The sequence below is a fragment of the Phyllobates terribilis genome, unplaced genomic scaffold, assembly GCF_046119375.1.
Source record: "Phyllobates terribilis strain yellow unplaced genomic scaffold, ASM4611937v1 Scaffold_38__1_contigs__length_12584779, whole genome shotgun sequence".
Taxonomy (NCBI): domain Eukaryota; kingdom Metazoa; phylum Chordata; class Amphibia; order Anura; family Dendrobatidae; genus Phyllobates; species Phyllobates terribilis.
This window is the reverse complement of record NW_027362798.1, coordinates 1,837,864-1,854,443: the sequence shown is the minus strand read 5'-3', so window position 1 is coordinate 1,854,443 and position 16,580 is coordinate 1,837,864. Positions and strand designations below refer to the sequence as shown.

Below are 16,580 nucleotides of genomic sequence, written 5' to 3'. Positions count from 1 at the left end.
CCTTCTCCAAAACTTTACCCTTTTCCTCTTTTACTTCTTTCTTTTCACCAGATACTTTCCTTGATCCACAATTTTCCTGTACCGTTACCTTTTTCTTCACCTTTAAACTTTCAACTTCTTTTCCCTGCTTATTCTCCTCTATAATTATCGCATCAACTTCCTTCTTCATTTTATCACCAATATCTTCCTTTTGTCCTCCAAAGTTCTTTTCAAAAGTTCCTTTGCTGCTTTCCATGTAACAATACCCAGAACTCCCGTTTACCATAATCCTCCCATTGTGCAAATTTTCTTCTCCTGTTGTCCACACCAAAAAACGTCTCTTTCCGTTCCAAATACCAACTTTGTTCCTGTATAATTTCTGAAACTTTACCATCTTACATTTAGATTCCAAAAAAACCATTATCTCCTCTATTTCCACAAACGGATTGTCCATGTAAATTATCACACTCTTCGGTTTCCCCATGAATGATGCACTTACTCCAATTTTCCCAGAATCCTCTTCACTCCAGCATTTGAAAAAATGAATGCACTTTTCCTCAGAAACTAGAGTCACATCACAAACTTTACCTTGCTTTATTTCTTGCATACAGTAGATATCCTTCTCCAAAACTTCATGTTTCCTCAAAATTTCCAGAATCCATTTTTCTTCGAAAAAAGTTTCTTCCGTCTCCCGTTTCACAAAAAAACGTAAGCATCTCTTCTTTTTCCAAAACTCCATCTCAACAATCCGTTTTCCTTCCGTTTTTCCTTTTAATCCTCCAAATGTTGCCACCACAGCTATGTGTGGCGACAGTTGCCCCCACAGCTATGTGTGGTGACAAGGTGATCGCCTCTCGTTGCCCAGGGACTAATCCGACTCCCTAATAGCAGCAGGGGGGTTTAGCTCCACCGATGAGTGTAGCGATCCCCCCAGGCCAAGGAGCCGGGTACCCCAAGCACCTCCCAGTCAAGACCAAGGCAGCAACCGCTAGATCACTGCACTTCATCTTAGCCAAAAGGCCGAGAAGCGATAACCAGAATTGGTTTCAAACTACGGAGCCACCCAAGGATCCTGAAAAGTCCATTTGTGGAGATGAGCTCCTGGACTCCCGTTAAGAAGACATGTTGTCAACCTCTAAATCCCTTACATGCCTGCACTTTTCGGCTTGCTGCTGCTGCAATCCACGCGTTTTAGATCTGCATAACTCCACCTCTTTAAACACAGCACCTTCACCCCCTGCTGTTCCCACCCGCCTCAACACCGTTGGAAGGGAGGAGAACCAATTAAGGCGGGGGGTGGGGTGGAACGAGCAGCTGTCTACCCTTAGCAGGAGGGCTCCTGATTACATACCTCTCCTGCTGCTGCTGCTGCTGGCTGTCCAGCAGCAGACTGAAGGTGGCTGCTGCTGTGCACAGGTATATAAAGGCTCAGAGCCTATTATGACACGCGCAGCCAGCGTTCCATTGCCACATTCCATCTACTGCAGGCAGGATACCTGGCTGGCTGAATGTCGCTGAGAAGCTCACAGAGACCGCCATAAGCAACAGTTTAACAGAATGCCACAGACTAATCAACCAAACTTTTTGGGTTGGGTTCTCTTTTATAGTCTGCAGGCATTAAATGAAAGAAGTCAGTGTTCCAGCAGAAGGAGACAACGTTTCAGAAAAGGCATTGTAGCAAACCAAAAAAGAAATTTTAAGCGCAGCAGAGTAACCAGCGCACATACCTGTTAGCTCAGGTGAGTTTAAAAGGCTGCTGTTGATAACAAGGGCATTTGCTAAATAGATGGTGTGTGTGCAACAATATACTGAAAGGTCAATTATATTGTGCAGCTTATCTCACCACCTGTAGTTATTTAGGTGAAAGCTCCAAAATGCTTGCCTAATATGTCTGTTTATCCAAAAGGAAGTAAAAAGGGAGAGCTAGAAAGATAGCATTGCATCACATTACATGGCAATGCAATGCACAGTTGCTGAAGTTGAACCAAAATGAGCTTGTAATCTGGCTTCTGCAACTTTGAACATGAAAAATCCAATGAGGAGAAGAAAAGCAAAGCCAAAGAGTCCATCCCAAAATCCGACAAACAAGCAAAATGAACAAAAAACATTGAATTCAATTCTTTCTGATTTTAGAAACTGCATTAAAGAAGGGGTGCACCGGTCCTGGAGATACTGCAATACCAGGTCAATGCGTGGAGTGGACAGAGCAAGCTCTTTTTCCATCTCCCTGTTCTAAAAATCCATTTAATATATGGTCCCCAGATAGGGGACGTATCAGATATTAAACTGATAAGAACAGATACTACACTTGATCTTAGCCAAAAGGCCGAGAAGCGATAACCAGAATTGGTTTCAAACTACGGAGCCACCCAAGGATCCTGAAAAGTCCATTTGTGGAGATGAGCTCCTGGACTCCCGTTAAGAAGACATGTTGTCAACCTCTAGATCCCTTACATGCCTGCACTTTTCGGCTTGCTGCTGCTGCAATCCACGCGTTTTAGATCTGCATAACTCCACCTCTTTAAACACAGCACCTTCACCCCCTGCTGTTCCCACCCGCCTCAACACCGTTGGAAGGGAGGAGAACCAATTAAGGCGGGGGGTGGGGTGGAACGAGCAGCTGTCTACCCTTAGCAGGAGGGCTCCTGATTACATACCTCTCCTGCTGCTGCTGCTGCTGGCTGTCCAGCAGCAGACTGAAGGTGGCTGCTGCTGTGCACAGGTATATAAAGGCTCAGAGCCTATTATGACACGCGCAGCCAGCGTTCCATTGCCACATTCCATCTACTGCAGGCAGGATACCTGGCTGGCTGAATGTCGCTGAGAAGCTCACAGAGACCGCCATAAGCAACAGTTTAACAGAATGCCACAGACTAATCAACCAAACTTTTTGGGTTGGGTTCTCTTTTATAGTCTGCAGGCATTAAATGAAAGAAGTCAGTGTTCCAGCAGAAGGAGACAACGTTTCAGAAAAGGCATTGTAGCAAACCAAAAAAGAAATTTTAAGCGCAGCAGAGTAACCAGCGCACATACCTGTTAGCTCAGGTGAGTTTAAAAGGCTGCTGTTGATAACAAGGGCATTTGCTAAATAGATGGTGTGTGTGCAACAATATACTGAAAGGTCAATTATATTGTGCAGCTTATCTCACCACCTGTAGTTATTTAGGTGAAAGCTCCAAAATGCTTGCCTAATATGTCTGTTTATCCAAAAGGAAGTAAAAAGGGAGAGCTAGAAAGATAGCATTGCATCACATTACATGGCAATGCAATGCACAGTTGCTGAAGTTGAACCAAAATGAGCTTGTAATCTGGCTTCTGCAACTTTGAACATGAAAAATCCAATGAGGAGAAGAAAAGCAAAGCCAAAGAGTCCATCCCAAAATCCGACAAACAAGCAAAATGAACAAAAAACATTGAATTCAATTCTTTCTGATTTTAGAAACTGCATTAAAGAAGGGGTGCACCGGTCCTGGAGATACTGCAATACCAGGTCAATGCGTGGAGTGGACAGAGCAAGCTCTTTTTCCATCTCCCTGTTCTAAAAATCCATTTAATATATGGTCCCCAGATAGGGGACATATCAGATATTAAACTGATAAGAACAGATACTACACTTGATCTTAGCCAAAAGGCCGAGAAGCGATAACCAGAATTGGTTTCAAACTACGGAGCCACCCAAGGATCCTGAAAAGTCCATTTGTGGAGATGAGCTCCTGGACTCCCGTTAAGAAGACATGTTGTCAACCTCTAGATCCCTTACATGCCTGCACTTTTCGGCTTGCTGCTGCTGCAATCCACGCGTTTTAGATCTGCATAACTCCACCTCTTTAAACACAGCACCTTCACCCCCTGCTGTTCCCACCCGCCTCAACACCGTTGGAAGGGAGGAGAACCAATTAAGGCGGGGGGTGGGGTGGAACGAGCAGCTGTCTACCCTTAGCAGGAGGGCTCCTGATTACATACCTCTCCTGCTGCTGCTGCTGCTGGCTGTCCAGCAGCAGACTGAAGGTGGCTGCTGCTGTGCACAGGTATATAAAGGCTCAGAGCCTATTATGACACGCGCAGCCAGCGTTCCATTGCCACATTCCATCTACTGCAGGCAGGATACCTGGCTGGCTGAATGTCGCTGAGAAGCTCACAGAGACCGCCATAAGCAACAGTTTAACAGAATGCCACAGACTAATCAACCAAACTTTTTGGGTTGGGTTCTCTTTTATAGTCTGCAGGCATTAAATGAAAGAAGTCAGTGTTCCAGCAGAAGGAGACAACGTTTCAGAAAAGGCATTGTAGCAAACCAAAAAAGAAATTTTAAGCGCAGCAGAGTAACCAGCGCACATACCTGTTAGCTCAGGTGAGTTTAAAAGGCTGCTGTTGATAACAAGGGCATTTGCTAAATAGATGGTGTGTGTGCAACAATATACTGAAAGGTCAATTATATTGTGCAGCTTATCTCACCACCTGTAGTTATTTAGGTGAAAGCTCCAAAATGCTTGCCTAATATGTCTGTTTATCCAAAAGGAAGTAAAAAGGGAGAGCTAGAAAGATAGCATTGCATCACATTACATGGCAATGCAATGCACAGTTGCTGAAGTTGAACCAAAATGAGCTTGTAATCTGGCTTCTGCAACTTTGAACATGAAAAATCCAATGAGGAGAAGAAAAGCAAAGCCAAAGAGTCCATCCCAAAATCCGACAAACAAGCAAAATGAACAAAAAACATTGAATTCAATTCTTTCTGATTTTAGAAACTGCATTAAAGAAGGGGTGCACCGGTCCTGGAGATACTGCAATACCAGGTCAATGCGTGGAGTGGACAGAGCAAGCTCTTTTTCCATCTCCCTGTTCTAAAAATCCATTTAATATATGGTCCCCAGATAGGGGACGTATCAGATATTAAACTGATAAGAACAGATTTTTTTTCTTTTTTTTTTTCTTTTCTCCTCAGATTAAGACCCACATTAATTTATGCATCATAGCGCATATTCACATAACGGGTTCTCAAATCATCATTCGGAAAAACAAAAACAAAATCCAAAAAAACACAACCCTGCAATTAACTGTTACTTACTGTAAGAAGTCCAACGTGAAAAGTTCCAGAGTGCTTCTGCTGCTGTCTCACCATACTTCTTTTTGTCCAATAAATAGGCATAAAACAGTCTAGCAAGAAAGATCTTTCTGCATTCCATGGGGGAAAAAACAATCTTTTTAAAAATCACCAAATTCCGAACATCCCATAAAACCTCTTTATATATGACAAAAATAATCCAGCTTGCCCGCTTCCTTTGCGAGTGCTTAAAATCTTGACCTATTAAAATCCTTTCAAAATCGAAACAATGAAAACCAACTAAAGCAACAAACATACGTGACAACAAGGTAAAAACTTTTTTAGCAAAAAAACAGTCCCAAAAAATATGCTGTATTGTTTCCACCTTATTGCAACCTTCCCTAGGACATAGTTCTTGAACCTTTATCCCCCGGTCATTCAAAAAAGCCCTTGTTGGCAAGCATCCATGCAACGCCATCCAGGTTACATCCTTCTGTCTGTTGCTGATTCCACGCATGAAAAAAAGCTTCCACACCTGTCCAGACTGTGCATTATTACAAAACGGCACATCACATAACATCTCCTTCTTCTTAATACCTGAGACAATCAGTTTTTTGTCCGGTCTAACCATGGAGCTTATCCCATTTTGATCATAGAAGGACCTAAGCACCACATAAAAAAACGGTATCACAAACGAAACTGGTTTTCTTAAATCCTTCTCACACCAGCTCCATTTCTGGAATAGCCGTCCTGCTAAATATTTGCACATGTCCGCAGTCCTGTTATTGCACTGGGATAATTTATAAATGTTCAAAAAATAATGCATTCTTAAAAATAAATCAATGTTAGGAAAATCACAACCCCCATTTTCCACAGAACACATAACCATTCCTCTTCTTAGTTTCTCCATTTTGGATCCCCAAAAAAACACAAACAGTTTCCTTGTCACTCTCTTTGTCCAAAGCACAGCAGGTGGGAAAATCAAAGCAGTGTACAGCAGAAGCGGGAGAATCACAGACTTGATTACCAGCACTTTCCCTCTCAGCGACAGGTTCCTTAGTTTCCAAAAGTTCAACTTCTGATCCATTTTGTCTTCTAGAATTTTCAGGCTGCTTTTCCCTTTCAGTTCCTTCTCAAAGATGACACCAAGAACCTCAATTTCCTCCCTACTCTCCACTCCTGCCACGTTAACCTCAACCTGCCTCCCAAAGTTACAAAGCTGGCACTTCCCCCAATTCACCGCCATACCAGCCACACAACAAAAAATCCTGACGTGCAAATTCACTCTATTGAGATCCGCTTGTGAACCACAAGTAAAAACAATATCATCCATATAACTCAAAGACTTCACTGGACCCCCGGATCCCCCAGGAATAAAAACACCAGCCACACACTTATCAACTTGCACACTTTTTAAAAGGGCCTCCACCACACAGATAAAAAGAATTGGTGACAGGGGACAACCCTGCCTAACTCCCGATAAAATATTAAAACTGGAACTCACATGCCCATTAACTAAAATCTGGCTACTGACCCCACAATAAAAACTCTTAATGACCATCAATAATTTATCCGGAACACCAAGGTGACTTAAAGCAGAGAACAAAAATCTATGTGATATTTTATCAAAGGCTTTCTCCAGGTCCACCGACTGTAACAAAAGAGCATTCTTATTCAAATTAGCCTGATAAATTAAGTCTCTTAGAAGCAGCAAATTATCTGAAATTTTCCTACCAGGCACTGCACATGCCTGATACTCCCCCACCATATCACCTATCACATCTGCCAGTCTACCAGCCACAATTTTAGAAATAATTTTGTAATCACTGTTTAACAATGTTATGGGCCTCCAATTTTTAATATCCCTCATGTCCCCTTTCTTATGAATCAGCGTAACAATCCCCCTATGCATAGAAACCGATAAAATCCCATGAGTAAAACCATATTGCACCACCCGGGAAAACTCCACACCTATAATATCCCAAAATGCAACATAAAATTCAGCAGGAAGACCATCACAGCCTGGCGTCTTGCCTTTTGCCAAGCCATCCACTGCCCGTCTAATTTCATCTTTCCCAACCTCCTCACTTAAAAACCCAATTTTCTCCTCAGGAATATTATTAGTTAATACTTTGCAATAATCATTAATTTCCGCATCACTGGCTCTACTATCGTTAGAGAAGAGTGTTTCATAAAAGGAAAGAATACTGCCAATCATCTCATCCCCAGATACCTCCCCTGCAGGAGAAAAAACAGACTTAAAAACCCCTTTAGGTTTAAAACATTTTTTAAAAAAGTATCTCGAACATTGCTCATTTTCCTCCATGTGCTTTATTTTTGCCTTAAACATAATAGTCTTCCCTTTTTCAATAAGTATCTTCTTCAGTTCGTCCTTCAAATCTGCAATCTCTTTATCCACCTCCATCCCCGCTCTCTTAAACTTATGGAGTACTTCCAATTTTGAAATAACAGCAGCATCATGATCCCTTTTGGCTTTCGCTCTCCTAAAACACACCCCTTTAAAATAACATGCAAATTTCTCCTTAGCCCAGTCCCACCACTCTAGCAAATCTTTAAAAAGGTGCTGTTCAGACACACAAGACAAAAACACTTTATTAAAACCAACCTTAACACTCTCCTCTTCCAGCAGGCTTACGTTCAGCTTCCAGAGTCCCTTTCCAAAAGCCAGGGACTCAGCTATACACAGATCTACCACTATCATCTTGTGGTCAGAAAAAGTCGTCATCACGTGGTTGCACTTGGCCACCTTAATCCCTTCAGACATAAAAACATAGTCAATTCGGGAAACACTACGTCCACTATCTGATATGTATGTGAACTTATCACTTGGCCCAACCATCAGACCAGCATCCGTGTAGCGTAAATCCTGCACAATCTGATTTAAAATATTAGACGTAACATCAGTCCTACCTTCTGTAGAGCTCTTACGATCTTTTGCGGATCTGACACAATTAAAATCTCCAGCCACTATAGTGAAGTCTCTGCCTGGTAAAAACAACTTTAGAGACTCCAAAAACCCAACTCTTGCTTGTTTATCAGCAGGGGCATAAACATTAAAAACCCGTACCCGCTGACCTAAAAAATCCACTAATAAAAACAAACATCTCCCAGGTATGATTACTTTAAACTCTAAAACCTTTAGACTGGAATTACACAGTAAAATGCCCACCCCTTCATTCCTGTTTTCTGAGCATGGGGACCAAAAGGATTGCCCCTTATTCCACTCACTCTCATGCGGGGCAGATTTAAATACACATTCCTGCAGACAGACAATATCTGCATTCACACTCTCAATGTACTCCAGTATCCCTGCTCTCCTACAAGCAGAACCAATCCCTCGTACATTCAGAGAAGCAACACACAACGCCATCATAACAACAGGAAAAAATCTCCACCATACCCGATCCATCATGAACCAGGAGAAAACCCACTCCTGCCACCCACTTTTCTACGTATATCAGGCGACTCAGAACTCGAGTCCCTGTTAGAATAACCTGGTCTTAGGGAGACTGGATCTTCCTGCCCCCCAGACCAACACCCCTCCACCTTACTTCTTTTAATCACGGAGGCATAACTCTCCTCCTTGCCATCATCTTCCTCCTCATTTTCACTCCAATCACTGTTAACCCTATCACGCTGCTGAGGGGTTATAGTTCCATCCGAATCAGAATCCTCCTCCTCCAAAACCTCCATTTCCTCACCCCCATCTCTTCCCAAAACAGGATTCACTGACTCCGCCATATTAGACAAATCCATCCCATCACCCGGGCCATGCACATCAGCTACTTTGTTTATTACTTCCAGCCCCTCCCTCAAACCAACTTTCTTCTGGCTCCGCCCCTTTTCCTCCATCTTGGGCACCGCATGGTCTCTTCCCCTACCACCATCTTGTTTTTGGCTTTTCCCCTCTAAGTCTGAGCCTTCGTCCTCCTCCCCACTTTCCTGCCGAGTCTTCTTCTGCCTCTCTTCAGCGTCCACCTGTGACCTAGGAATCTGAGCCCACAATCTACATTTCCTTGCAAGGTGATCTGCATGTCCACACAAATCACACACCTTATTCATTGGGCAACCACTTGCAACATGCCCAGATTTCCCACAACCTCTACAAACATCACCTTGCACTGGACAATCTTTCTGAACATGTCCAAACTCATGACACTTCCTACAATATTCCATCTGTCCATTATAAAAACAAAATCCCCTTTCTCCTCCGATAGAAAATTGTGCAGGAATGCTCTTGGCACCCCCAATAGCTCTATCATCCGGTCTCAGTTTTACAACATATCTCCTCTTGCCATTTAGATAATTGTATTTGTTCTTCATTCTTCCCAAAAATTTAACCTCACTACAATACCGAGCTAAAAAATGGGAAACAGTCTCATCCGGAACTTTAGGGTTATACATGTGCACAACCACATACTTATATGTCTGCTGGAACAGAGGTTCCAGTGCAATAAACTCTAGGCATTTCAATTCCTTTTCTTCCTTCATTCGTACCAACTCCATGTAGACTCTCTGGCAAATACTCAAAGAAACAAAAGTGATATCATAAATTCCTTGTTTCTGAAAATCCTGCAGTGCCAATACATCCGTTACCTTCAAGCCATTAATGTTCTTCAAGACATCAACGCAAACTTGGTCCAAACCGATTTCTCCTTCATGACCTGCAGCCACCTTCAGACGGACCGAGTCCTCTAATCCACGTGTTTTCTCCACCATTTTTACAGCAGATAAACACAATCGCCGCTCAATCGCACACTAGGGCCCCACAAGGGGGAACCCCAGTCACAACTGCCCTCCAAACAACACCAGCAGCAGAAAACCACCACTGATCTTGCCAAAAGGCCGAGAAGCGATAAACAGAATTGGTTTCAAACTACGGAGCCACCCAAGGATCCTGAAAAGTCCATTTGTGGAGATGAGCTCCTGGACTCCCGTTAAGAAGACATGTTGTCAACCTCTAGATCCCTTACATGCCTGCACTTTTCGGCTTGCTGCTGCTGCAATCCACGCGTTTTAGATCTGCATAACTCCACCTCTTTAAACACAGCACCTTCACCCCCTGCTGTTCCCACCCGCCTCAACACCGTTGGAAGGGAGGAGAACCAATTAAGGCGGGGGGTGGGGTGGAACGAGCAGCTGTCTACCCTTAGCAGGAGGGCTCCTGATTACATACCTCTCCTGCTGCTGCTGCTGCTGGCTGTCCAGCAGCAGACTGATGGTGGCTGCTGCTGTGCACAGGTATATAAAGGCTCAGAGCCTATTATGACACGCGCAGCCAGCGTTCCATTGCCACATTCCATCTACTGCAGGCAGGATACCTGGCTGGCTGAATGTCGCTGAGAAGCTCACAGAGACCGCCATAAGCAACAGTTTAACAGAATGCCACAGACTAATCAACCAAACTTTTTGGGTTGGGTTCTCTTTTATAGTCTGCAGGCATTAAATGAAAGAAGTCAATGTTCCAGCAGAAGGAGACAACGTTTCAGAAAAGGCATTGTAGCAAACCAAAAAAGAAATTTTAAGCGCAGCAGAGTAACCAGCGCACATACCTGTTAGCTCAGGTGAGTTTAAAAGGCTGCTGTTGATAACAAGGGCATTTGCTAAATAGATGGTGTGTGTGCAACAATATACTGAAAGGTCAATTATATTGTGCAGCTTATCTCACCACCTGTAGTTATTTAGGTGAAAGCTCCAAAATGCTTGCCTAATATGTCTGTTTATCCAAAAGGAAGTAAAAAGGGAGAGCTAGAAAGATAGCATTGCATCACATTACATAGCAATGCAATGCACAGTTGCTGAAGTTGAACCAAAATGAGCTTGTAATCTGGCTTCTGCAACTTTGAACATGAAAAATCCAATGAGGAGAAGAAAAGCAAAGCCAAAGAGTCCATCCCAAAATCCGACAAACAAGCAAAATGAACAAAAAACATTGAATTCAATTCTTTCTGATTTTAGAAACTGCATTAAAGAAGGGGTGCACCGGTCCTGGAGATACTGCAATACCAGGTCAATGCGTGGAGTGGACAGAGCAAGCTCTTTTTCCATCTCCCTGTTCTAAAAATCCATTTAATATATGGTCCCCAGATAGGGGACGTATCAGATATTAAACTGATAAGAACAGATACTACACTTGATCTTAGCCAAAAGGCCGAGAAGCGATAACCAGAATTGGTTTCAAACTGCGGAGCCACCCAAGGATCCTGAAAAGTCCATTTGTGGAGATGAGCTCCTGGACTCCCGTTAAGAAGACATGTTGTCAACCTCTAGATCCCTTACATGCCTGCACTTTTCGGCTTGCTGCTGCTGCAATCCACGCGTTTTAGATCTGCATAACTCCACCTCTTTAAACACAGCACCTTCACCCCCTGCTGTTCCCACCTGCCTCAACACCGTTGGAAGGGAGGAGAACCAATTAAGGCGGGGGGTGGGGTGGAACGAGCAGCTGTCTTCCCTTAGCAGGAGGGCTCCTGATTACATACCTCTCCTGCTGCTGCTGCTGCTGGCTGTCCAGCAGCAGACTGAAGGTGGCTGCTGCTGTGCACAGGTATATAAAGGCTCAGAGCCTATTATGACACGCGCAGCCAGCGTTCCATTGCCACATTCCATCTACTGCAGGCAGGATACCTGGCTGGCTGAATGTCGCTGAGAAGCTCACAGAGACCGCCATAAGCAACAGTTTAACAGAATGCCACAGACTAATCAACCAAACTTTTTGGGTTGGGTTCTCTTTTATAGTCTGCAGGCATTAAATGAAAGAAGTCAGTGTTCCAGCAGAAGGAGACAACGTTTCAGAAAAGGCATTGTAGCAAACCAAAAAAGAAATTTTAAGCGCAGCAGAGTAACCAGCGCACATACCTGTTAGCTCAGGTGAGTTTAAAAGGCTGCTGTTGATAACAAGGGCATTTGCTAAATAGATGGTGTGTGTGCAACAATATACTGAAAGGTCAATTATATTGTGCAGCTTATCTCACCACCTGTAGTTATTTAGGTGAAAGCTCCAAAATGCTTGCCTAATATGTCTGTTTATCCAAAAGGAAGTAAAAAGGGAGAGCTAGAAAGATAGCATTGCATCACATTACATGGCAATGCAATGCACAGTTGCTGAAGTTGAACCAAAATGAGCTTGTAATCTGGCTTCTGCAACTTTGAACATGAAAAATCCAATGAGGAGAAGAAAAGCAAAGCCAAAGAGTCCATCCCAAAATCCGACAAACAAGCAAAATGAACAAAAAACATTGAATTCAATTCTTTCTGATTTTAGAAACTGCATTAAAGAAGGGGTGCACCGGTCCTGGAGATACTGCAATACCAGGTCAATGCGTGGAGTGGACAGAGCAAGCTCTTTTTCCATCTCCCTGTTCTAAAAATCCATTTAATATATGGTCCCCAGATAGGGGACGTATCAGATATTAAACTGATAAGAACAGATACTACACTTGATCTTAGCCAAAAGGCCGAGAAGCGATAAACAGAATTGGTTTCAAACTACGGAGCCACCCAAGGATCCTGAAAAGTCCATTTGTGGAGATGAGCTCCTGGACTCCCGTTAAGAAGACATGTTGTCAACCTCTAGATCCCTTACATGCCTGCACTTTTCGGCTTGCTGCTGCTGCAATCCACGCGTTTTAGATCTGCATAACTCCACCTCTTTAAACACAGCACCTTCACCCCCTGCTGTTCCCACCCGCCTCAACACCGTTGGAAGGGAGGAGAACCAATTAAGGCGGGGGGTGGGGTGGAACGAGCAGCTGTCTACCCTTAGCAGGAGGGCTCCTGATTACATACCTCTCCTGCTGCTGCTGGCTGTCCAGCAGCAGACTGAAGGTGGCTGCTGCTGTGCACAGGTATATAAAGGCTCAGAGCCTATTATGACACGCGCAGCCAGCGTTCCATTGCCACATTCCATCTACTGCAGGCAGGATACCTGGCTGGCTGAATGTCGCTGAGAAGCTCACAGAGACCGCCATAAGCAACAGTTTAACAGAATGCCACAGACTAATCAACCAAACTTTTTGGGTTGGGTTCTCTTTTATAGTCTGCAGGCATTAAATGAAAGAAGTCAGTGTTCCAGCAGAAGGAGACAACGTTTCAGAAAAGGCATTGTAGCAAACCAAAAAAGAAATTTTAAGCGCAGCAGAGTAACCAGCGCACATACCTGTTAGCTCAGGTGAGTTTAAAAGGCTGCTGTTGATAACAAGGGCATTTGCTAAATAGATGGTGTGTGTGCAACAATATACTGAAAGGTCAATTATATTGTGCAGCTTATCTCACCACCTGTAGTTATTTAGGTGAAAGCTCCAAAATGCTTGCCTAATATGTCTGTTTATCCAAAAGGAAGTAAAAAGGGAGAGCTAGAAAGATAGCATTGCATCACATTACATGGCAATGCAATGCACAGTTGCTGAAGTTGAACCAAAATGAGCTTGTAATCTGGCTTCTGCAACTTTGAACATGAAAAATCCAATGAGGAGAAGAAAAGCAAAGCCAAAGAGTCCATCCCAAAATCCGACAAACAAGCAAAATGAACAAAAAACATTGAATTCAATTCTTTCTGATTTTAGAAACTGCATTAAAGAAGGGGTGCACCGGTCCTGGAGATACTGCAATACCAGGTCAATGCGTGGAGTGGACAGAGCAAGCTCTTTTTCCATCTCCCTGTTCTAAAAATCCATTTAATATATGGTCCCCAGATAGGGGACGTATCAGATATTAAACTGATAAGAACAGATACTACACTTGATCTTAGCCAAAAGGCCGAGAAGCGATAACCAGAATTGGTTTCAAACTACGGAGCCACCCAAGGATCCTGAAAAGTCCATTTGTGGAGATGAGCTCCTGGACTCCCGTTAAGAAGACATGTTGTCAACCTCTAGATCCCTTACATGCCTGCACTTTTCGGCTTGCTGCTGCTGCAATCCACGCGTTTTAGATCTGCATAACTCCACCTCTTTAAACACAGCACCTTCACCCCCTGCTGTTCCCACCCGCCTCAACACCGTTGGAAGGGAGGAGAACCAATTAAGGCGGGGGGTGGGGTGGAACGAGCAGCTGTCTACCCTTAGCAGGAGGGCTCCTGATTACATACCTCTCCTGCTGCTGCTGCTGCTGGCTGTCCAGCAGCAGACTGAAGGTGGCTGCTGCTGTGCACAGGTATATAAAGGCTCAGAGCCTATTATGACACGCGCAGCCAGCGTTCCATTGCCACATTCCATCTACTGCAGGCAGGATACCTGGCTGGCTGAATGTCGCTGAGAAGCTCACAGAGACCGCCATAAGCAACAGTTTAACAGAATGCCACAGACTAATCAACCAAACTTTTTGGGTTGGGTTCTCTTTTATAGTCTGCAGGCATTAAATGAAAGAAGTCAGTGTTCCAGCAGAAGGAGACAACGTTTCAGAAAAGGCATTGTAGCAAACCAAAAAAGAAATTTTAAGCGCAGCAGAGTAACCAGCGCACATACCTGTTAGCTCAGGTGAGTTTAAAAGGCTGCTGTTGATAACAAGGGCATTTGCTAAATAGATGGTGTGTGTGCAACAATATACTGAAAGGTCAATTATATTGTGCAGCTTATCTCACCACCTGTAGTTATTTAGGTGAAAGCTCCAAAATGCTTGCCTAATATGTCTGTTTATCCAAAAGGAAGTAAAAAGGGAGAGCTAGAAAGATAGCATTGCATCACATTACATGGCAATGCAATGCACAGTTGCTGAAGTTGAACCAAAATGAGCTTGTAATCTGGCTTCTGCAACTTTGAACATGAAAAATCCAATGAGGAGAAGAAAAGCAAAGCCAAAGAGTCCATCCCAAAATCCGACAAACAAGCAAAATGAACAAAAAACATTGAATTCAATTCTTTCTGATTTTAGAAACTGCATTAAAGAAGGGGTGCACCGGTCCTGGAGATACTGCAATACCAGGTCAATGCGTGGAGTGGACAGAGCAAGCTCTTTTTCCATCTCCCTGTTCTAAAAATCCATTTAATATATGGTCCCCAGTTAGGGGACGTATCAGATATTAAACTGATAAGAACAGATACTACACTTGATCTTAGCCAAAAGGCCGAGAAGCGATAACCAGAATTGGTTTCAAACTACGGAGCCACCCAAGGATCCTGAAAAGTCCATTTGTGGAGATGAGCTCCTGGACTCCCGTTAAGAAGACATGTTGTCAACCTCTAGATCCCTTACATGACTGCACTTTTCGGCTTGCTGCTGCTGCAATCCACGCGTTTTAGATCTGCATAACTCCACCTCTTTAAACACAGCACCTTCACCCCCTGCTGTTCCCACCCGCCTCAACACCGTTGGAAGGGAGGAGAACCAATTAAGGCGGGGGGTGGGGTGGAACGAGCAGCTGTCTACCCTTAGCAGGAGGGCTCCTGATTACATACCTCTCCTGCTGCTGCTGCTGCTGCTGCTGGCTGTCCAGCAGCAGACTGAAGGTGGCTGCTGCTGTGCACAGGTATAAAAAGGCTCAGAGCCTATTATGACACGCGCAGCCAGCGTTCCATTGCCACATTCCATCTACTGCAGGCAGGATACCTGGCTGGCTGAATGTCGCTGAGAAGCTCACAGAGACCGCCATAAGCAACAGTTTAACAGAATGCCACAGACTAATCAACCAAACTTTTTGGGTTGGGTTCTCTTTTATAGTCTGCAGGCATTAAATGAAAGAAGTCAGTGTTCCAGCAGAAGGAGACAACGTTTCAGAAAAGGCATTGTAGCAAACCAAAAAAGAAATTTTAAGCGCAGCAGAGTAACCAGCGCACATACCTGTTAGCTCAGGTGAGTTTAAAAGGCTGCTGTTGATAACAAGGGCATTTGCTAAATAGATGGTGTGTGTGCAACAATATACTGAAAGGTCAATTATATTGTGCAGCTTATCTCACCACCTGTAGTTATTTAGGTGAAAGCTCCAAAATGCTTGCCTAATATGTCTGTTTATCCAAAAGGAAGTAAAAAGGGAGAGCTAGAAAGATAGCATTGCATCACATTACATGGCAATGCAATGCACAGTTGCTGAAGTTGAACCAAAATGAGCTTGTAATCTGGCTTCTGCAACTTTGAACATGAAAAATCCAATGAGGAGAAGAAAAGCAAAGCCAAAGAGTCCATCCCAAAATCCGACAAACAAGCAAAATGAACAAAAAACATTGAATTCAATTCTTTCTGATTTTAGAAACTGCATTAAAGAAGGGGTGCACCGGTCCTGGAGATACTGCAATACCAGGTCAATGCGTGGAGTGGACAGAGCAAGCTCTTTTTCCATCTCCCTGTTCTAAAAATCCATTTAATATATGGTCACCAGATAGGGGACGTATCAGATATTAAACTGATAAGAACAGATACTACACTTGATCTTAGCCAAAAGGCCGAGAAGCGATAACCAGAATTGGTTTCAAACTACGGAGCCACCCAAGGATCCTGAAAAGTCCATTTGTGGAGATGAGCTCCTGGACTCCCGTTAAGAAGACATGTTGTCAACCTCTAGATCCCTTACATGCCTGCACTTTTCGGCTTGCTGCTGCTGCAA

At 43.7% G+C, this 16,580-nt stretch overlaps 7 non-coding genes and 1 pseudogene across 7 annotated transcripts; all 8 read right to left on the bottom strand.

Annotated features, from left to right (window-relative positions):
- Positions 1-2,126: 2,126 nt before the first annotated feature.
- Positions 2,127-2,317, bottom strand: LOC141183811 (U2 spliceosomal RNA). The gene has a single exon (XR_012258628.1). It is a non-coding gene; the product is annotated as a U2 spliceosomal RNA (small nuclear RNA).
- Positions 2,318-3,432: 1,115 nt separating this feature from the next.
- Positions 3,433-3,623, bottom strand: LOC141183673 (U2 spliceosomal RNA). Its single transcript, XR_012258503.1, has one exon. It is a non-coding gene; the product is annotated as a U2 spliceosomal RNA (small nuclear RNA).
- A 1,115-nt stretch (positions 3,624-4,738) lies between these two features.
- On the bottom strand, positions 4,739-4,946 carry LOC141183461 (U2 spliceosomal RNA; annotated as a pseudogene).
- A 6,070-nt stretch (positions 4,947-11,016) lies between these two features.
- On the bottom strand, positions 11,017-11,207 carry LOC141183810 (U2 spliceosomal RNA). The gene has a single exon (XR_012258627.1). It is a non-coding gene; the product is annotated as a U2 spliceosomal RNA (small nuclear RNA).
- A 1,115-nt stretch (positions 11,208-12,322) lies between these two features.
- LOC141183809 (U2 spliceosomal RNA) lies at positions 12,323-12,513 on the bottom strand. The gene has a single exon (XR_012258626.1). It is a non-coding gene; the product is annotated as a U2 spliceosomal RNA (small nuclear RNA).
- A 1,109-nt stretch (positions 12,514-13,622) lies between these two features.
- On the bottom strand, positions 13,623-13,813 carry LOC141183807 (U2 spliceosomal RNA). The gene has a single exon (XR_012258624.1). It is a non-coding gene; the product is annotated as a U2 spliceosomal RNA (small nuclear RNA).
- Positions 13,814-14,928: 1,115 nt separating this feature from the next.
- Positions 14,929-15,119, bottom strand: LOC141183131 (U2 spliceosomal RNA). Its single transcript, XR_012258137.1, has one exon. It is a non-coding gene; the product is annotated as a U2 spliceosomal RNA (small nuclear RNA).
- Positions 15,120-16,240: 1,121 nt separating this feature from the next.
- Positions 16,241-16,431, bottom strand: LOC141183224 (U2 spliceosomal RNA). The gene has a single exon (XR_012258222.1). It is a non-coding gene; the product is annotated as a U2 spliceosomal RNA (small nuclear RNA).
- Positions 16,432-16,580: the final 149 nt, after the last annotated feature.